General features: G+C 39.7%; 1 protein-coding gene and 2 pseudogenes across 1 annotated transcript in view; 2 read left to right on the top strand and 1 right to left on the bottom strand.

Annotated features, from left to right (window-relative positions):
- Positions 1-23,257, top strand: part of LOC132219920 (corticoliberin-like) — a 77,046-nt gene that overhangs the window by 28,892 nt on the left and 24,897 nt on the right. The gene's annotated exons all lie outside the window — the stretch shown is intronic.
- LOC132219913 (large ribosomal subunit protein eL32-like) lies at positions 6,058-6,535 on the bottom strand (annotated as a pseudogene).
- LOC132220121 (mesoderm-specific transcript homolog protein-like) lies at positions 6,489-9,192 on the top strand (annotated as a pseudogene).

The following is a 23,257-nucleotide window of genomic DNA, read 5'->3' on the forward strand; positions in this document are numbered from 1 at the left end:
ATAGTAACCCTAATTGGACACTTTTTCATGTTAGGCATTGTGCCTATGCATTTTACATGAATTATTTTACTTGATTTTTAAAACAACTCTCTGTATAGGTATTACCATTATGTTTGCTTTATCAGTGATGGCACTGAAGCTTAGAGAGGTTACCTTAGCAAGTTGAGGATCCAGAATTCCTGAGACAAGCATAGGAAACTGTTCAATTGTTTTTTCAACAACTAGCCATTGAATAGCTGCCGTGTTCTATGCACTGTGCTAGGCACTGGGGGTTCCATGATGTACAAGACAGACAGTGTGGCTACCCTCATGAAGCCTGGAAATCTCATGGGGAAGCAGACAGTCATACCCAGCAGGATGGGACTTGGGCCTTGATCTCTGATCTCTTATTCTGGGTTCCTTCTCCTACACTATGCTGAAGGGAAGCTGCAGGTTTCTGCCCAGCCTGCTAGGCCATTCTAATATTTGAGAAAGCTAGATGGAATTTCACCAGAGCCAATGGCTTCCTTTTCTGGACTGGTGTTTTGGGGTTTTGTTTTGTTTTTGTTTTTTTGCTATAAAACTCTTCCTCCAAACAGAATCTTTAATTTGAGCCCAACCTCAAAATAGAACAAAGCTGGAACTTTCTGGTTGAAGGTGGGGGATGGATCTCCTCTCTCATCTCCAGTGCCACTGGGGGCACCTTCCCAGACTGAGGAGAACCCACTTTGAAATTACTTGTACTTGAGGCTTAGGATGGGAAAACAGACATTGATAATTGTATCTGAGGCTTAGGTTGGGAAAACAGACATTGAGACATTTCATTCAAGGCAATGGTCCAGTCATGAGAAAAACTGTTCTTTTGATTCTCTTTCTCCCTTTGGTTTCACTCTTTTTTCATAATTATTCCTCACTAGTATATTTACATGAAAGTTGACAGAGAAGGTCAATGTTATTAGTGAACAACTAGAAAAAGCTTATTTGAGAGAAGGCTGGAAATGGGAAGCAGACATGGGGATTTTTTGTTGATTCCGTTTATCTGGACTCTGCCAACCCAGTAACCATTAGGCTTTTTTTTATTTGTTCTGTTATTTTTAGTGTTTAAGCCCCCTTATCCTAAGATCCAGCCACTTGAAAACCATAGAACTAAAAGGATAAAGTGCTATTCCTCCCTTGCTCTGTAGGCATTAACAGTTGTCCATGTGACTACATATACATAGTCACATAAATACATATATACACATATACAGACATGAGAGAGACAGAGAGAGAGAAAGAGAGAGAATGATGTGTGTGTGTGTGTGTGTGTGTGTGTGTGTGTGTGTGCAGGTGTAGGGGAGAAAAAACTTTTCCTCTACCCTCTTAGGTTTGGTTTGTGGGGGCCTGCAAATTAAACTGACAAAAGACAGATTAGCAAGAGCAAAGACAGACTTTTATTCATGTAAGTAAATACATGGGAGTTTACAGAAAAATGTAACTCAAAGGAATAGTTAGAATATAGGGTTTATCTACCATCTTAATAGGGGAAGGTAAGAAGAAGTAAGGTACTTACAGAAAACATATGATTTATTTTAAAAAATATATATTTTATTGATTTTTTTACAGAGCAAAAGGGAGAGGGATAGAGAGTTGGAAACATCGATGAGAGAGAAACATGAGAGAAACATTGATCAGCTGCCTCCTGCACACTCCCTACTGGGGATGTGCCCTCAACCAAGGTACATGCACTTGACCAGAATCGAACCTGGGACCCTTCAGTCCGCAGGCCAATGCTCTATCCACTGAGCCAAACCAGTTAGGGCATGACTTCTTTTTTTAAAAAAAATATTTTTATTAATTTCAGACAGGAAGGGAGAAGGAGAAAGAGATAGAAACATCAATGATGAGAGAGAATCATTGATTGGCTATCTCTTGCATGCTCCCACTGGGGATCGAAACCAAAACCTGGGCATGTGCCCTTGACTGGAATCGAACCTAGGACCCTTCAGTCCTCAGGTGGACACTCTATCCACTGAGCCAAACCACCTAGGGCAAATGTATGACATCTTAATAGGGGAAGGGAAGAGGAACAAAGACACTTAGGGGAAAGAAATTACTTTTTGGAAAGATAAATGGGCTCTTAGGAGAATAGATGGGAGATAGGATAGTTTCTTTTGACACTGTCTATGTGTGGTGGTAAGAGTCAGTCTTCCTTGGTTACACCGGGGAACAGGATTTATGACCATTGAGTTCTTTTGGGAGGCTCTGCTTTTTAGGCAGATAAGGGATTTCAGGAACTCAAATGCCTTCAGCTCAAAATAATTTTCATGTTACAGTGGTGTATTCTGGACCCCCTCCATGGCATATGTACTTCCATGATCCGTGCACATGTCCCATTAGGCACAGAGTTTACAGTTGGTGAGAGGGATCTGCAAATGATGATGCCATTTCCAATTTTTTTTTCTTGGTTAGGGAGTTAAGCCTACTCTGAGCAGAGGTCATTCATCTTCATGAGTATGGGACTCACATGCTTTCATGTGCATGGAGGAGCTGGAAAATGCATACTTCTCTGATTTGTATCACCTCCTTCTGTTCATTGCATAAAGACCTCTTGATTACTTGCCAGGTGGCAAACATGGTGCTAACAACTGGGGATATAAGAATGGAAAAAAAAATCCCCACTTTTAAGGAGCTCACAAGATACTAAAGGGATAGTCATAAAACTCATCATGAAATATGTTGTGATAAATACTGAGATAAAGAAAGGCCCACTGTTATGGGAACCAGTGGAGAGAATTCTCAACTGTGCCAGGGCAGGGTAGAGCCTGAGAGAAGACTTCACAGGAGAGATGTCTTTTAAACTGAGTTTAGAAAGATGGATGGGAGATCATCCAGGGGCACAGGGACATTGCAGGCAGAGGGAATGTGTACAAAGGCAAGGGGCAAGCAACCCCATGCTGTGTTTGGGAATTGTTAGTGATGTCATTAGAGCATATGTATGCTACTGGGATTGGTGTTAAGGGGAATACAGATGATGACCCTGGAGTGCTGTCTAAGGCAGGCTAGCAAGGGCCATAGAACACCCTGGAGGTTGAGTTAGAGGGAGAGATCACTGTAGGCAAGGGGCCCAGCAGCAGAAATGGAAATAGAATTATGAGAACGGATTAAGATTAATCCGTTGCCCTGGTCGATGTTGCTCAGTGGTTAGAATGTCAGCCTGGGCACTGACAGGTTTGATTCTCAGTCAAGGGCATGTACCTGGGTTGCAGGTTCGATCCCTGGCTCTGGTAGGGGTGTGTGCGGGAGGCAACCAATCAATGTGTCTCTCTTACATCAATGTGTTTTGTGTGGGTTTTTTTTTCTCTCTCTCTCTCTCTCCCTCCCTTTCACTCTCTAAAAATCAATGGAAAAAATATCCTCGGGTGAGGATTAACAAAAAAATATAAAAAATTAAAAATTTTCTTAAAAAAGATTAATCCTGTAAACAGCCTGCATAAAGACACTTTCACTGTCTTCCTAGCTGTACCAAGAGGAAAGCAAAAAGTTAAATGGCCTCCAATAGCAAGCTGGCTTCTAGCTTTCATTATTGTCACAGAATGTGCACAGCCAGGAAGGAATTATACATATGTATTTCCCAGGGCTACTGCTAAGTTAAGGGAAAATAACATTTGCATTTCTTAAAGAATTGATTGATATTCGAAAGCCACACTGTAAAGTTAATGGTAAAAATGCACAGCTTGAAAGAATTTGCTTTTGGCATGGAGAGTACAGACCAGATGGACTCTAACTATGGCATAGTTAGTAACTAAGTGTTTATAACGATATATATAGCCACTCAAGAGGCCTTTTTAGTCCTTTGGGGAGGAGACATGGAGGAGGAGACGTCTGTGATTCTAGCAGAAATTAATATATAAACAGATTTTAATGTGTGTTTTAAAAGAACCAAGCAGGAGGAAGCACTTTGTGAGGTGAAACTTGTCACACAAATTAAAACAACACAATGGGGGAAACTTGGCAAATATTACCGAAGTTAAGTGATTTTCACTCCAAAGCATTTGCTACTGGAAACCAGCATTAATACTAAAGAGGTTCTGGTACCAATTTTAATGTGTGTGTATGTGGTAGTTTCCCCACACCAATAAGCAATTCTCAGACACTAAATTCTGACACTCTACCCAGAGATAGAATCAGATTCCATTTCTGACCATAAATCAGAGGTTCCTATGACTCCCACCTTGGGTTTGATTAATTTGCTAGAATGGCTCACAGAACTCAGGAAAACCCATTTATGCACTAGATTACTAATTTATTACAAAGAATATTAAAGGATATGAATCAGCAGCCAGATGAAGAAATACATAGGGCTAGGTCCCCAACAAAGAGTTTTTGTCCTCATGGAGCTTGGGACTGGCAAGGTGGCTCTCTGAAAAAGCACCAGTGAGCTGTCCTTTTTTTGTTTTTTTATTGAGGCTTCATTACCAGAAATCAGGGGGTGGGACTGAAAGTTCCAATCCTCTGAACACAAGGTAGGCTCCTATTGACAATCAGCCCCTATCCTTGGGTCAGGGCCAAAGTTCATTCATTAACATAACAAAAGATATCATTGTTGCTCTTATCACTTAGGGATTTCCAAAGGGTTTCTTCAGAGCTGTGAGCCAAGAAAAGGGGATGAAGACCAAATGTATATTTCTTATTACTAATCACAATATCACAAATACCAACTAGGAAATCAGATAACACTTTCAAGTTAATTAACATGTTGATTTTTATTTAATAAGCATTATATTTAGAAATACCAAATGTGTCCTCAAAGCAATAGTACTGGAAATTAACTGTCATGAACAGATGAATCCCTATTTCTTATGGAGTCATTAAGTTCCATCAGTGGCCTGATCTTGAATCCAAAATGACAGGACAGGACGTTTAGACAAGGATTTAGCTAAAACTAGACGCAACCATGTTACTCATAGAAGGGGTGAAATATAAAATAGTAGCTAAATTTCCTCCTTGCTTCATACCAAGTAAATGCTTTCAAGCTCCACTACTGCAATAATCTCTAGATATGTCTCATAAGGTGGGCTGTGTCTTTGAGAGGAAGGATTGGTATCTAATATCTGTGCTTTTTTAAATGTTTGGCATTTATGTCTAATTATTTGGGAATCTTCATAGTGTTGGCTCTGTTCTTGACAAGTAATACTTGATTGCCCTATGGAGATGTGAGGTTAAAAGCAAAAACAAAGGCATTGTTAAGGAAAACTGCTTAAACTGGGTAGACTAACTGAAGTTTGTAACCATTACAAACATCACAGCAAGAAAAACACAGTCTTTAGAATACTTCCTGAGCAACACTACCAGAGTGAATTCCCATTTTGTACAGCCATGTAGCACTAATAACCTGGGAAATTGTGTAGACTGTGATTAGGTCCTTCCTCCTCTCCTAGCGCCCCCCCCCATCTTTTTTTCCCCCCAGAAGCAACCTGCCTACCTCTGGAGGGCTCCCAAGGCTTAGAGCATTTTCACTTGCCCTAAGCTGACTTTTCTCTGCCTCCACTGCAGGGGCATCTTATTTGGTCATTTTGCTCTGCAGTATTGAACAGACAAGGGGAGAGTGGATATTCTTGCTTTGCTTTTGAGCTTGTGAACTCTTTCTATTTCCCCAATGTCTATATCCCAGAGGACATTTTTAACTTTCTATTCCTATGTTTGGGTTGGTGCTTCAGCTATTGCTTTTGATGACTAATGTTCCTATTTTGGAGATAATAGTCTACTGCATAATTCTGGAATTTCTACTAACAATATAGAACTGAGATTAAATATTTATGGAGCATTTTCTGATCACCCAAAACATAGTTAGAGGCTCCCTTCTATATATTCCTTCATACTTTTTCACATATACCTACTTTATAGCAGTAATCATATTGCATTATAGTAATTCTGGTAAAATAAAGAACTAAACTAAACTCTATCATTTTAAATGTAAAAGTAGGTAGCCACACTCGTGGCAGACATAATTTAGTTACTCAGACCAAAAAAAAAAATTATTTGTTACGTTGGCAATGTGCCTGTAAGATTGAACTAATAATTTTTTTTGGCAGAATTTTATGATTTTATTAATACAAATACAATGTGTACACAATCTGTCTATTTTGTTCGCTGTGCAGCCTGGCATTGGGATTGGTAGCTGGGCTGCTCTTTCCACAATGGCTTTGCGGTTCTTTGAGGAGATTTTGTGAGCAATCTCAGCACATTAAGACTTGTTGCCCTTCAGCAACACTTCAAGCTCTTTGATGTTATGGACCAGAAACTTCCGAAAGCCACAGGGCAGCATGTGCTTTGTTTCCTTGTTGCTCTCCTAACCAATGTTGGGCATCAAGATCTGGCCCTTGAATCTTCTATGCACCCTATTGTCAATGCCTCCGGGTTTCTGCCAGTTCCATTTAATTTTGACATATTGGTCTGACTAGTGCCAGATGAACTTCTTGGTCCTCTTTTTGACAGTCTTGGGTTTCATGAGGGGTGTGAGGGCAGGCATGGTGCCAAGTAGGAGATGGCTGCCACCTCCGTAGGAAGCGCTGAGGAAGAGAGGGGCCCTAGTAATTGTTAAATACAAATTAGAAATAAAATACAAAAAGGCTCTGTCTGAGTAGCTCAGTTAGTTAGAGCACCATCCTGATACACCAAGGTTGTGAAGGTTGTGGGTTTGATCTCTGGTCAGGGTACATACAAGAACCAACCAATGAATGCATAAATAAGAGGAACAACAAATAACTCTCTCTCTCTCTCTCTCTCTCTCTTTCTCTCTCTCCAACAAAAAACGAAATAAAAATACAGAAATAACAAAGTGAAAAATTATATTTTATAGGCTCATAGAAATTTAAAATTGATAGAGAAGTTAGATAATATAGCTCAAGTTCTCATTTTATAGATAAGGAATAATGGTCCAGAGAATTTAAGAGGCAGAACTGATATGTCCTAAGACTTTAAATATATATATGTGTATATATATATATATATATATATATATATATATATATATATATATATATATATATTGATTTCAGAGAGGAAGGAAGAGGGAGAGAGAGATAGAAACATCAGTGATGACAGAGACTCGTTGATTGGCTGCCTCTTGCATGCCCCACACTTGGGGATCCAGCCGACAACCCAGGCATGTGCCCTGACTAGTAATCCAACTGTGACCTCCTAGTAAAGCAAGTATACAAGACAAGTGTGGATGGGAGAATTGGAAGGGGTCGACTTCAGCGAACGTACCTCAATCAGATTGAGGACGTTTGTAGCAAAGGCCAGCTTAGGAGTACCCTAATTAAGTTAATAACAATGTACCTACCTATATAGTTTAAGTTTAAAAATTTGGCTCTCAAAAGAAATTTCAATCGTTGTACTGTTGATACTTAGCTCTGTTGACTAATGAGTTTGTCGACCACTGTCCTAGTTCATAGTTTGATGCTCAACCACTGAGCTTTGCCGGCCGGGCATATCCTAAGACTTTTTATGCTATTTTGTTTTTCCCAAAAGAAGATAAAATTTCAATTTTAAAATATTGTTGTTTATGAAATTGTATATAATTATACAAGCAGTACATAACTGCATTTTTGTAAAAGACTCAAACAACAAAAAGGATGTAGAATAAAATATGGTAGACCCCCTAACACAGCGGTTCTCAACCTGTGGGTCGCGACCCCTTTTGGGGTCGAATGACCCTTTCACAGGGGTTGCCTAAGACCATCGGAAAACACATATATAATTACATATTGTTTTCGTGATTAATCACTATGCTTTAATTATGTTCAATTTGTAACAATGAAATTGGGGGTCACCACAACATGAGGAACTGTATTAAAGGGTCGCGGCATTAGGAAGGTTGAGAACCACTGCCCTAACACCTGCCATCACCCAACACACACATGCGCACCCATGCACACACATACATACATTCCCCTATTCACAATTAGTAACATAATTTTCTAGTCATTTCACTGCTGTTTTGCATGCATATGCGTATATACATACATATATTAATATAGTGATTATTTTATCTTGTTTTGTTTTGCAAAGAAGCATCTGTGACTTGCTCTTTTCCATTCGATGTTATTTTAGAGATCTTTTATTCCAGTATCATTGGTCCACTTTCTTCTTCTTTTTTTAAATCTTTACCCGAGGATATTTTTCCATTGGTTTTTAGAGCGAGTGGAAGAGAGAGGGAAAGACAGTGAGAAACAGTGATGTGAGAGAAACACATTGATTGTTTGCCTCCTGCATGTGCCCCAACCAGGGCCCAGGCTGGGGAGAAGCCTGCAACCGAGTACATGCCCTTGACCAGAATCGAACCCAGGACCTTCAGTCCCCAGGCTGACTCTCTATCCACTGAGCTTAACTAGCTAGGGCCACTTTATTCTTTTTAATAACTGTATAATAGTATGGATTACTATAATTTATTTAACCATCCTTCTATCAATAGTACTTAGTTTTAGGGCTCCTTCCGCCTTCAAGTTCTTACTGTTATAAACAGTGTTGAAATAAATATCCTTTTAAATATGGTGGGGTTCAGGACATGCTACCCCAAAATATGGAGCTCATACCCTTTGTCCTATTACATTTTCACACAACTTTCTAATTTTCATCAAATCTTCAATAAACTTACTTCTTCAGGTCTTCATTTTCTTATAAAGGCTTCTGTGTCATGTAAAAATTATATTAAAATAGGTTCAAGCAGAATCGATCTGATTGGCTTACCATAAGGAGTCTCTGTCTGTCAAATGGAGGTATATTTCTCAAGACTCACTATCTTTTTCTTCTCCAAAAGCTTCTCAAAGGGCATGCTGTCACCCATCCTCACACTATTGATGAACTTCTTTGTATTCTGTAGAAGTCTCATCCCAGTCTTTGGGCCATATACCTCACCCTCTGAGTGTGAGCTGTGGGATATGTGGACAGTGATATACAGCAATGATGGGAACTTAGTCTGTTAGTACATCCATCAGAGGAAGAGGTTTAAAGACGCTGGGTGGGAGCTCTTGGCTCTGTAGCTATGCCAGTTCATTTTATCTATGGGCCTTTGAATCCAGTGAATTCCTATCTGAAGTTTTTGGAGCTGTACAGGAAAAACTGCCAAGGTCCACAGTGTTGATTCTGAATGACCACATTAGCCACTACCCACAGCTAGAGAATCCCATGGGCTTCCTGAATGCATGTATGGGCTTCATCAACTTCTGAACTGAAAGAGTAGCTTCCCTGTATTACCTTCTCTACTCTCTTATCTATTGTGTATTCCATTTAGAAAGAAATGCCCCAAAGAGGTCCTGGCCACCAAACACTTCTCTCACAAAGGTCCACCTGACTCATATTGGTGAACCGCATATAGGAAAAAGCCAGAAGAAGCTCTGACTAAGGGTGACTTAATAGTCCACCTCCCATTCCTTTGACATCTGATCAAGTGTATGGACTTGCCTTTGCCTTTGTGTTATTAGGAAAGTCTGATGAGCACTACTACTCGTGGATGCAGAAAGACAGACATTCTTCTGCTTAAAAGTCTTTTACATTTCTGTGGACTTTTCTGAAGTATTTAGAAATGTTCATCTCTGGCCCAGCCCCAATTGGAATCTTATAGTAAAGAATGAGGAGATGGTGCCTGCTTACCTCTCCTTGAATGGCTTTAAGGGCCCATGCTTTTGAAAGCATTCCATGTAGCACAGCTTCAAGGGAGAGTGAATCTCCCCTGTCATAACTTTGGATTTATTTTCTCAGCTGCATCTAATTATAGACATTTTGTTAAAAATATATTTTGCTTTATATAATGCAGCATTCTAAGTGTATTTTAAGACTATGATTTACTTACATGTATTATTTATATTTTAGAGGGGTAGTAAACCAGCAGATACTCTGGCAAAGTAGTGAACCTTATTAAACATATTTAATTTCTGAATAAATTGAATTAAATACAAATTATTTACAACATTTTCTAAAAGTCACAGGACATTAAAGACCAATAGCATCTATGCCAGAGAGTTATTATTAGCTAAAAAGATAAACTCTAACAGCAAATAACAGTCTGACTCTTCATACTTCAGTGCTTCAAAGCACGGCCTTCACAAGTTAATGTAGAGGGGAGGGGAGTGTTTACAGTCCAAATTACCCTGCTGAGTGTTCACTGATTCCTTTCATGATGATTTCTTCACTTCTCATTGGTTGTCCCAGATAGCTCTGCAATTCCTGCCCTTTATAGAAAGCAAAGTTCCAGAAACTGAAGAACATATTCTGAAATGCCTATGAGTAAATGGTGCTGACTACTTTTTTTTTTAAAGCCACAGTTTCATTGTTTTATTTAAAACAGGATTATTAAATGATTCTTTTAAATTCCTTTATTAATTAGAAACCTCAAGTATGACAACTGAAAGTGGAATAAGTGTTTATTTTCTATTAGCAAAAATGAATTTTGACCAAAATAAAAAAAACACAGTATTTGTTGAGCCTCATAGTGACTCTTGGCATGGGTGCTCTTACCCCTCCTTAGTCACAATGAGCACACCGAGGAACACAGGCTGGGCTACAACCTGAACTCTGATCAGCTGATTCCAAACGAATGCTTCTTTTCTCCCACAAAGAGGTGACTTTTTCATCCCTCCACCCCCACTCTGGTGAACAAGACACATCTCAGAGCCCTTTTGTGGAATGGGTCTCTGTGCTAGTGTCGTATTTCTGGAACTCAGCTAAAGGTCTGGTATTCAATTAGAAGAGAGATCAAATGACTCCAGGCTGCAAAACCAGCGCCTTGCCCCTCCTGAGTTAAAGATTCTCATTTACAGCTATTAATATTGAAAGAGAAGAGATATATCATTGTATTAGCCATCAATTTCCCCCTGCCTTCATTGTCAGACTGCGGGATAATTCTGGGCACAGTTCAAGGCACCTGAGAATGGAAGGAGAAGGAGGGGAAGCAGCGAATTTGAGGATTTAGGAGCTGTAGGGCTCTTAGCTTTTTATCCTTCCCCATTTGTTAGGTGAGGAAACTGAGGTCGTTAAGTCTCTTGCTCAAGGTACATGAGCCTGGAGCAGCTGAAATTTAAAGTGCACACCAAATCACTTGGCATCTTGTTAAAGTGCAGGTTCTGATTCTGTAGGACTGGCATGGGGCCCGGGAGTCTACATTTTTAACAAGCTCCCGAGTGAAGCTAATGCTTCTGGTCTAGGAGCTGTGCTGTGAGCAGGAATGGGAGAGTGAAGCATTCCGACAGAGGCATTTCCCTCAAATCTTTTGCACATCTAACCCCTGAAGGACCCAAACTAACACAAGTTGTGCCAGGAGTGGTCTGAAAAAGCAGTTGAGATGGGCTTGTAAAATGGGCTTAAACCCATAAAGCAAAGAGGGCACCATCCTGAGTAGCTTGTGGGAATGGGTAATGCCTGGCATAGGATGGAGGTTCACGTACTAAACTTTTCATGAGTGGGGACATGGGAAAATGCTCTAGTGAGGAGAACTTCCCTTAGGGAGCAATTTGTCAGCATTTGAAATATGATTGGGGTGAGGGAAATGTCTACAAAGGCAGTGGACTTGGCTCGTTACTACTTACAGGCATACCTTGTTTTATAGTGCTTTGCTTTATTGCACTTCACAGATGTTGCACTTTTTACAAATTGAAGGCAAAAAGATTATGACTCGCTGAAGGCTCGGATGATTGTTAGCATTTTTTAGCAATAAAGTATGTTTTATTTTCTGTTTCTGCTCTTCAGTAGCTGAGGTCATTATTTTAACACTTTCTTCTCTCCCCCCATCCCCACTCCCTATAGCAGATATTGCTAGTGTCCTGCTCATATCCTCTCAGACACAGATTTCTACATGCAAAGGCTCCCCTACTATACACTTGTTCTGACTGTAGCAACACACTAACTTTGCTCATAATGCAAAACAAAAGTGACAGAGAATCAATGTGCCCCTAAAAGTAACCTTTGACCAATGATAGGTGGGTTTTGGTGGATACCCTAACTTCCTTGCCCCTCAGGTGTGCTGACTGTGGAATGTCCTTCAGAGGTCCCAAATAGGATGAAGCTCTACTTGCCTTCATCACTAACTTCCTGATGTAGAATCCTCAATGGGCTACTCATATGTATAAGATATACCAGCTGGGAAGCAGTGAGTAGAATGAACATAAGGTTATCCAGGGCAGTGAGACCATTCAGGAGGCTAGAAGTAGACTTATCAACCCAGTCTGAGGAGGAAGTTGGCTGCCAGACTTAACTGAAGATGGAATGTGTGGCTTATGGGTGTGGTGAGTTCCTGGACTGTGGCAGCATTTAAGGAATAACAAGTCATGGCGCTGGGGTTTGAAAAGGAGAATCAAACAGCAGGTTAGAAACTGTAACTCTAAGATCTCTTCCAAGAGTGAAATTCTTTAGGTTCAGTCAGCAATAAAGTATTTATAAATTAAGGTATGTATATATTTTTTACACATAATGCCAGTGCACATGTAATAGACTACAGTATGGTATACTTTAAAAAAAAATGCTCTTATATTTAGTTTCTCACCCTTTTTAAAAAATATATATTTTATTGATTTTTTACAGAGAGGAAGGGAGAGGGATAGAGAGAAACATCGATCAGCTGCCTCCTGCACACCCCCTATTGGGGATGTGCCTGCAACCAAGGTACATGCCCTTGACTGGAATTGAACCTGGGACCCTTCAGTCCACAGGCTGACGCTCTATCCACTGAGCCAAACCAGTCAGGACAGTATGGTGTACTTTTATAAGCACTAGGAAACCAAAAAATTTGTGTGACTTTATTGTGCTATTTGCTTTATCGCAGTGGTCTGAAATCTTCAATATCTGAGGTATGCCTGTAGTTGTACTGATTCCCTGCTGAGAAGGAGATGGTGATGGCGGCCTTTCTAGGAAAAACTGGGGGCCTTTGACAAGCAGTTAAAGGCTAACCATAACAGCCTTTGATAGCTTTCAAAGAGACCCTGCTGAGCAGTGTCTTTAGAAAGAGTTGCAGAGCTCAGAGACACCCAGTGTTCACTGAGGCAAGTCTGTCACACTAAGGTCAGGGCCCTGGTTGAGAAAACCTGGTACCCTGAAACATGGCAGGGAGACATCTGAATGGCTGTATCTGAAGATTTCCTCAGTTTTCCTAGTACAAGCTAGCACTTCCCCTGTGCTAAGAGATGCTGAAGAGAACTCATCTCCACAAAACAACAGAAGCTGCTCCCATTTCCTCACCTGGCTGCCAGGTGGATGGCAGTTTAAATCTCAGCATAACCTGATGGACCCTGGTGGGCCTGATAAAAGAGGAAAAAGATTATACACTGAAGGAGCTTTAAAAATTAGCTGGAATGTACCTGCCGTCAGGAGAACAAGTACTCTTGGAACTAGATTTTGAGGGTGCTTGATCAAGGGGACTAGAATGTATGACTAGATCAATAAGAAGTTACTTTCTTGGGGACACTTTCTAGGGACATGGGCATTAACACCCTGGCAAGGACCACAAGTATGATGAACTGAATGTTTGTGTCCCCTTGCCCACAAATTCATATGTTGAAACTCTAATTCCCAATGTGATGGTATTTTGAGGTGAGGTCCTTGGGAGGTAATCAGAGTTAGATGAGGTCAATAAGGTAGGGACCTTATGATGGGATTATAGTGCCCCTATAAGAAGAAGAGACATGACATCTGTGTGTGTGTGTGTGTGTGTGTGTGTGTGTGTGTGTGTGTGTGTGTTCACCCAAATGCACCAAGGAAAGTCTTGCGAGGACATAACCTAGAAGAGGGCCCTCACCAAGAACCCCACTTCCCTGTCACCCTGATCTCAAAATTCCATCCTCCAGAACTTTTTTGAAATAAATGTCATGATGAGAGATTGCAAAGAAGTGAGAGAAGAAGAAACAGTTCTACACCACAAACCTGGCTCCTTGGGTTAGGCCCCACAGAAGGCTTTGGTGCCTGGGAACATGAAGATGCTGGGTGCAAAGGATGAGAGGGAGGGGACATAGAAGTGAGACCACACTTGATCATTTTACTATTTTAAGGCCAGTTCCCATTCGATGTAAATCTTAGTGTAAAGTTTTTCAAAGAAACATTAAAAGCAACCATGAGGAAGAGAAGTGGTCCTGCCTCTCTGAGCAGCATCCACTATACCTGACTCCCTCTGAGAGCACTTGCCTTCCCCTTAGGGCCCTTCAGAACCTCACACAAAGGGCCACACATCAGATTCATGCTCCAATGAGAGCAAGTTCATGGAACAGAACAATGTGACCTGGAACTTTTTGAAGAGGCCTGAACATTTAAATTATCATGAACAATTTAGCCCATTTCAAATGAGGTTTTCACAGTCCCACATACATCAGAATTACTTGAGAACATGAAATAAAGTTTTCCATGGCATTTGCAATGTGGCTGGACCCCTGCTTATATTGGGCTCCACATGACCAACATCTGGACTTGTCTACAGAAGATACATTCAGTGCATTTCCTCCCTGAGGTGTGGTTGAGGACAAGGGACAAGGGGATGGAAGGAATTGAAATACAGTAGGGAGAAAGTAGATGGAGCTCTAGTTAGTCTCTATGACAGGTGGCCTTAAAAAGCTAAGTCAAAGTGAGACTGAATCACTGCTCTCATTTGAATGATGTGAGGATTGGACTAACTGTGAGAACACATTTAAAGTATATAAAAAGTGCCTGGCATTTAAGTGCTTAATAGATACTTATTGATAATAAGAGCAACACTATCTTTTTGTGTTATCCTTCCTCTTACTTATAATACCATCTCTCCTTCTTCCCACCTGCTTAATCTTACCTGTCCTGCTTCCTCTTTGAAGTCTTCCTGACTTGGTCCAGATCTATCTATACCCTCATTAGGCACAGACAACATTTAACTTGTATTCTGCTCCAGACACAGATCTTATCTCACTTGGAGAAAATAAAGGCAGTGGAGGTAGTGGTCAGAGCATGAGATAAGAAGCCAGAATGACTGGAATTCTATTACTTCTTAGCTATGTGAGCAGGTGACTTAGCTTTTCTAAGTCCCAGTTTCCTTACCTGTAAAATGGGAATCTATAACTTATCTCATACATTTGTCATAAAGATTTAGAGAAAAATATGCAAAGCATCTGGTATTTATTTATTTATTTATTTATTTATTTATTTATCTTCTTCTCTCTCTTTGTATCTCTGTTGGAGAATCTAGCAGGTAGGGCACTATTCAGTTCATAAATATTTGAAATAAAATTGAACCGTGTTTTTGCAATCATTTCTTAGATAAAGGTTATTTTGAAACTGGTACCTCCCATAGTTTCCTGGGCATATGAATCCCTTGGAAAATCTAATTTGGTATATCTGGAGTAGTGACTTTGAGCATAATGATCTTCACACTCAGAAAAACAGCTATAAACTCAAAGGATGCTTTAAACCCTCCATTGCTATGTAAGGGTATCTGTTGCATAAAAAGAATGGATTTAAACCAGCCTCTTAATAATTGACTCATATTGCTGTCCAACCTCTTTGGCAAAAGTGACCAACAGGAAGAGGTGGATAGTGTTGATAAGTAACATTACCATCTTGCTATCATTGGGTTAGAGCCATTAGCTGCTAGAGCAGGTATTGCATCTCTAAGCGGGCTACAGTATTTTCTTAATTGAATAAAATATTAATTGAAAATTTCAATTCATTTCAAGGCTGTATAATGGGATAACTTGAAGCCTAGTTACATCTATTGCCCTAAATGGAGATCCTAGGGCTATCTCACAATAGTTAAGAGGCCTGAGCAGATAATTACAAGCACTTCACTGTGATAATTTCCTCAGAGAGCTCCAAGGAAAGAATGCCTGTAGAACCAAAGGCTTTGAAAAGCTAAAGCACTGCTTCAACATCAGGCATTGTTATCAATAAAGAGATTTTGTCTTTTATGAAGCCAGGGTTGTGAGAAAGAAAGTTCTTTCATATGTCATTGCTTTCTTTTTAATTCACCAGTCCACAATGAATTGGCTTTAATAAAGCATGGACTGGGCTGAGACCAAGATGAAAGAAGAGCAACATCTAACAGGGAAGAAAAAAGAACATTCAACCCAGGAGCATTTTCCGTTGTACCAGGACGATCTTGAAGGAGATTTTCTATGGTAGCATTTGTAGCTTTAATAGCAGACTTGAAATATAAGCTTAATCTATTTTCAGGCAGCATAGATGGTATCTTTAGAGATATCCAGTATATTTTAATATACAGGTAGATTCAGAACTAGCAGACAACACCTGGAATATTTCACAGGGTACAATCCAAGCAAAGTCATTCCAGAAAAGTAGGTACTGCTCTATCTGCTTAAACCTCAAAATCAAGTCCAAAATCCAAGAAGCTGGTTTTTGAATTCCTGAAATAGGAACTGAAAGACCAGCCCACAAAGCAAGGATATATATACATGAGGTGTATATATGATCTCACAGAACATACTATTTGATATCACTGTTTATAAAAAATATTTCCTCATTTCTAAATCTTAAAGTAAATGGCATTATTTCCAAATAGACACTATATTATCTTACCTGAAAAAAGTGAAGGCCTTCCTCACTAATTGAACAAATATTGTATTACTTTATAGAAAATGTTTTTGAAATATTGATGATATTGATGTCACATTTTTTAAAATATATTTTTATTGATTTCAGAGAGGAAGGGAGAGGAAGAAACATCAGAAACATCAATGATGAGAGAGAATCATTGATTGGCTGCCTCCTGCATGTCCCCAACTGGGGATAGAGCCCATAACTGAGCATGTGTCCTGACCAGGGATCAAACCAGTGACCTCTTGGTTTATAGGTTGATGTTCAACCACTGAGCCATTCTGGCCAGACTGATGTCACATTCTTTAGAATCAGTGGTTTTCAACCTTCCTAATGCCGCAACCCTTTAATATAGTTCCTCATGTTGTGGTGACCCACAACCATAAAATTATTTTCATTGCTACTTCATAACTGTAATTTTGCTACTGTTATGAATCGTAATTAAATATCTGATATGCTATATGTGTTTTCCGATGGTCGCGACCCACAGGTTGAGAATCGCTGCTTTAGATGGTTGTATATATGAGATTTGGATGGTACTGAGGTGTTTTATTTATGACAATAAAGTCATACAAGTGTTAGCTATAATTATATGTATGTATATATATATATGACATGCATATATATAAACTCATATAAAGGTGGCCTGCAAATTGAGATATTAGATCATCTCAAGTTGGGGACTCAAGTTGGAAGCAAGTTCTATGATATGTCATATTTCCAGACTGGTATGTGAGATCAAGACCTTTAGGTACTGAGTTCACCTAGCCAACTGCCCAGACCTCCACATCTCATGATGATATTCATGAAATAAAAAGAACTAGATTTTTCTGTGGGTTTAAAAAACATTTGAAAAGAAAGTTAACCCACTGCTGATAGAAGTAAAGAGAAAGTTGAGGTCGAGGACAGTTATAGTTCTTAACTAGAAAACAGAAGTTTGGGGTAAATCAAGCAGTGGAATGTGAAATTCAGCAGTGACCCGGTTCTATGAATATAAGTAATTCACCATTTATTTTCCAGAAAAATAAGAAAAAAGTACTTTGTGAAACAGTTTCAGCTGGTCTCAGCTAGTACAAAAATTGCTCATCAAGCGAGAGATAAAATTTTAGTGGAAATTGAAAAGACAATTTGTGTTATAATGATATGCATAAGAAGCCTGTGCTATACAGAAAACTGATTTGGGTAAATTTCTAGAAGTTTCCATAATTAAGATCTTGGGGATTTGTGGGGGAAAAAAACCAAAAAAACCAACAAAAAACAAAAAAAACCAACCAGATACTTGTCTTTCAAATGGGTCAGGTATTTGAATAAATGTCTGTCTATCTATCTATCTATCTATCTATCTATCTATCTATCTATCTATCATCATCATCTATCTATCACCCATCCATCCATCTATCCATCCATCCACCCATCCAGTCATTCTTTTTTAAAAACCAGGAGTGCTCTGTGTCAGGCATTGTGCTCAGATGAGGGTTATAAACTTCAAAGGATATAAACTCCTAAAAGAGCAGATTTTTAAAAGAACACTTATATGGATTAAGGACTGATCTGGGACAGGATCAGAAAGAGCATAACCTTCATGGTTTACCTTTTCTTATCCATTTACTACTCACTCAACTTTTCTGCATTGAAGAATTTGACAGATAGGCAAATCCACTGAACCTTACCAATCCCTTGATACTTTTCTTACCAAATGTTTGTCAAATAATCCTTAACTAATTAGCCCTATAAATTGTACAACATAAGGCAGTTTGTTAATAAGATAGAGTTCTCACTTTGGTTTTCTGTGACTTCCTGTAGGTTTCTGGTGATTTGAGAATAAGTATTAAGGGTTCTTTCTTTCTTCTGAGTGTGTTTTCCACAAGGATGGGAGAACAATCATCAATGCTAATGATTAAAGTGGTTTCTGAAGGAGGACCCAGAATCTGGGACTAGCTTTCTATCTTTCAGGATCTCAATTGCCTCACCTTATTCTCCTTTTTCTACATGAATGCTATAATAGCAAACATTATGACAGTTATTAAAGGGCCTTTCCTATATTAACTCAAGGTTACAGCTACCCTAGGAGGTAGATGCTATTATTATCCCCATTTTGCAGATGAGGAAGAGGGACCAAGAGAGATTGAGTCGTTGTTTAAAATTACACAGCTGATAAATTGCAGAGCTGGAATTCAACCCCAAAATGGCTGGCCTAGAAGGCTCCAACTTCACTGCTTCTCACACCAAAGTTAATCCAATGAGGGAAATATCCTTCATCTGTGATATCCTCACTCACTCACTATTGGTTGTGGCAAAGAGACTCAAAGAGGTCTTCCTCCCAATGGATCTTTTATCACCTGTCCATCCCAATCTCATTTGCTTAACTCATGGAACAAGGACAAATATTATTAAGAGTTTTAAAGCATCTCTCTTTGGGAATTGGAAGAATTTTAAAACCAGGTGTACTCTGGTTGTAGTCCTGGCTGCATATCCATTAGACACAATAAAGACAATTAAGGTGATAAAAGGTCCTCAAAAGCAGACATGGTATGTTCTATAGAAATATGTCTCCCTCACTCTGTAACCAGTAGATAATGAGTTGCTGTCTGGTGAACAGAAGCAAAGAAAGCTGTTTGGCTTTTAGAAATTTCAGTTTCCTCTATTTCTCACTGACAACTAATGGGTACTGGATGTGAGAGAGAGTCTGCATAAATTCTGGACTGGTGCAGGCCACTCCTTCCCTGACCTAACACCCCCAAATGTCTTTCACTCTCTCCCTTAAAAGCTGCAATAAAATATACCAGAAATAAAAATTAAAGTTCTCATCTTAGCTCACAAAGCAATTGAGCCAGCTTCATGTAACCTTGAGCTTTTCTCTTTTCTGTGAAACATGTTTTGAAACTATTTTAAGTTGCTGATGGAACATTCCATTTGGAAAAAAGAAAAAGGTAAAGTAACTGTGACTAGGTTGAGGGGACAAAAATCCAGGATGAGCTTAAGTTCTAGGGACTTAATTGAACTATTTCTGCCAGTTTTGCAAAAGTGCAACACCCTCACCCTGGATTGATTGGATGTCAGGGTGATCCATGAAAGGCATCTTCCCTGTGTCTGGAATTCATTTCTCTACACATCTGCCCAGGTGACCACTCTGAGGCAGTGTGGTGAGCAGTAGGAGAGCAGGAGAACACCTGCTCCTATTGAACTTATTATCTCTGCCTTTTCCTCCTTTTCCCTCTCCTTTAGGACCTCAAAGTGTGCATTTTGATTGAGGGGAAAATGCAATTCAAAAGTGAACTCATCTGGATGTGGTCATAAATGTTTTTGTCCCAGCTGTGCTGGATCTGATCTGTAGCGCATCCACTTTTTTCAATGACTAAACTTTACCCTTGGTGTCAGTTTCCTAAGTGTGAATGAAGCCTATGTTTTGCCACGTACCAACTGTGTGACTTGGCAGGTCTCTTAATCTCTTATGTGTCAGGGTCCTCTTTTATTAAAATAGCCCTACTTCATTGGGCTGTTGGAAGGTTAAATGAGACAATCCATGTGAAATCTTATAGCATTGTCTGGCTTATAGTACCTGTTACTTCTGGCTCAATGCTCACACTTCACACAGGACAGCCAGTTGAGTTCCTCTTTTTTATTGATGGACACCTCTGATGCTCAACACACTTTCAGAGTAGAGGTGACTGGTTGGTCCTTTGTATAGTGTAGAGTGAGGCACCTGGAAAAATACTCAATTCTTAGAAGCATTAAATAACAACCATCTTATTATGTTCACATATTCTGTAAGGCAAGACTTCAGAGTACAGTGGGGATGTTGTCTATTCTACAATGTCTGGTTCCTCAGCTGGGAAGATGCGATTGGCTGGGGCTGGCTTCACCAAGGCTTCGTCACTCACATGTCTGGCATCTGGGCTGGTGTGTTAGTTTCCTAGGGATGCTGTAACAAAATACTAAAAATTGGGTTGCTTAAATTAATAGAAAAGTATTTTTTCACAGCTCTGGAGTCTAGAAGTTTAAAATCAAGGTGTTGGCAGGGTCTTCCCCCCTCTAGAGCCTCTAGAGAAGAATCCTTTGTATCTTCCAGCTTCTGGTAGTCTCCAGGTGTCCCTTGGTTTGTGGCAACATAATTTCAATCTCTGCCTCTGCCTTTACATGCTCATCTTCTCTGTGTGTCTTTGTCTTCACAGGGTGTTCTCGCTTTGATAAGGACATGTTAAGGCCCCACCCTTTGCCAATATGACTTCATCTTAACTAATTACATCTGCAATCACTGTGTCCAAATAAGATCACATTATGTGGTATTGGGGGGCGGGATTAGACTTCACCATATCTTTGGGGGAGATACAATTCAACCCCATAACAGTTGGGATGACTCAAAGGCTGGGCTTAGCTAGCACTATTGACTAAAGCACCTGCCCGTGGTCTCTCAGGCTTGGGCATCTCACACATTAGTCGCAGCGGTTCTCAACCTGTGGGTCGTGACCGCTGAAAATACATCCTGCATATCAGATATTTACATTATGATTCATAACAGTAGCAAAATTACAGTTATGAAGTAGCAACGAAAATAATTTTATGGTTGGGGTCACCACAACATGAGGAGCTGTATTAAAGGGTCACGGCATTAGGAAGGTTGAGAACCACTGCTTAGTGGCTAGATTCTGAGAGGGAGCATTCTGAAAGCAAGCATTCCAAGAGAACCAGATAGGAGCCAAATTGTCTATTTATGACCCAGCCCTGAAGTCATACAGTGTGATTTCTGCCACACTCAATTGGTCAAACCAATCACAGTCCACCCAGATTCTATCACTTCATGGGAGGACTGTCAAGGAGTGTTGGAGCTATACTTTAGCTGACCCATTCTTCCCCCCCGCCCCACCCCCTGCTACACACACACATAGCTTTGGAATAGGTTTTCTGAATTTGCTCATTTTGATTTCCATTTTAAAATATAGAACACAGGATCTCTCTGAGGAAATAGAAAGGTTATTCTCTCCCACATTCCATAAAACATCTTGCAGTGTTATTTTGAGATAGGATACTAGGCTGAACTAGTGTATCTTTATATTTTAATTTAAAAATCACCAAAGAATTTAAAGAAGAAAAAATTAGACTAGGAGGAAGTATTTTTGAAAACTTTTTTTAAAGTTTTTAATTTAAAAAAATTTATGTGAGCTGAAAATAGATGACATGACATGAGCTGTTGCCACGAGGCAGGATGAGTCTGTCAGGTAAGAACGCTGCAATCTCACAGCAGTGAGAATCAGGGCTTGTGGCATAAGCTTACTCGTTGCTGCTTGATTTTATAGAACAAACTATCAAAATATTGTGGAGAGATTATGTGAATATCAAATCATCCTACTTTTTTTCTAATAGATTCCTAAATACACACAGCACATACTTTCTTATTGAGCTTTCTAAAATGGGGCCAGGGAAGGCAGACAGATACATGACCATCTATTATGGGGCCAGATATCACTGAAAAATATGAGTTGCTACATATATTCACCAAAAACATGTATCAGTATGTTCATAGCAGGACTATTTAAAATAGCCCTAAACGGGAAGCTACCAATATGCCCACCAACAGCAGAATGGGTACAGTGTGGTTATTAGCAGTGGGATACTGTAATATATAGTGATGAGAATAATATACAGCTACACCCAACAATGTAGATGAATCTCACAAATGGTGGTAAGATAAATAATGCATACAGAAAAGAACATACTCTATGATTTCAGTTTTATAAAGTACAAACCCAGCAGCAAAACTAACCTATGCTGTTGTAAGGCTGGTTAATAATTACTCTTCTAGGAATTGCCTAGAAGGGATGAGGGAAAAGGCTTCTGGTGATTTTGTTTCTTGATCTGGATGATGGTTGCGTGGCGAGTTCAGTTTGTGAGTCTCTACGCTTCTGATATGTGCATTTTTCTGGATGTATATTTTACTGGAGTAAAAACAAAAATTGAAGTACTTGCACTTGCTCGCCCCGTGTGGCTCAGTGGATTAGTGTCAACCCATGAACCAGGAGGTCCCAGTTGGATTCCTGGTCATAGCAAATGCCCAGGTTGTGGGCTTGATCCCCAGTAGGGGGCGTGCAGAAGGCAACTAATCAATGATTTTCTCTCGTCATTGATGTTTCTTTCTCTCTCTCTCCTTCTCCCTCTCTCTCTCTCTCAAATCAATAAAAATATATTTAAAAGGAATTGTCTTTTAAAAAAAAAGTACCTGCACTCAATCATCAGGCTATGACAGAAGAGTGAGTACATATTATTAGAGAACACACAAGAACTCGTGTTGAGACTTATAGTGCTCATATCCAAATGGCTGCCTTTCTTGGCCATTTGGGTGATATGTTTTATTTTAGCAAGATATTTTTATTACAGTAAAATGGGTACTGTCACTGAAATCTGTAAAAAAGGTAGTTTGACTCTGGTCCTTGCTTAAAGGATGAGTCAAGGAATATAGGGGCCTTTGAAGGCAGGAAATTGTTCACTGGTCACTTTGAAGGGATCCAAGACTGCAGAACAATAGAACCATTGGCTACATTAGCTGGAGAGAAGAGGGAGTACAGAGGGGACAAAAATGCCCATTTAAAACATGGACCTTAATGGCTTTCCATTCACTTCCCTTCCCTTCAGATCCAGGGCTCTCACTGGTCAGGATCTTCCAGGATTCCAGTTTTTGCTCCACCTTCCATCCCTCATTTTCATTACCCATGTTCTACACCCCCAGTATATTCACATGGAATTC

This window comes from Myotis daubentonii, chromosome 17, assembly GCF_963259705.1.
Source record: "Myotis daubentonii chromosome 17, mMyoDau2.1, whole genome shotgun sequence".
Taxonomy (NCBI): Eukaryota; Metazoa; Chordata; class Mammalia; order Chiroptera; family Vespertilionidae; genus Myotis; species Myotis daubentonii.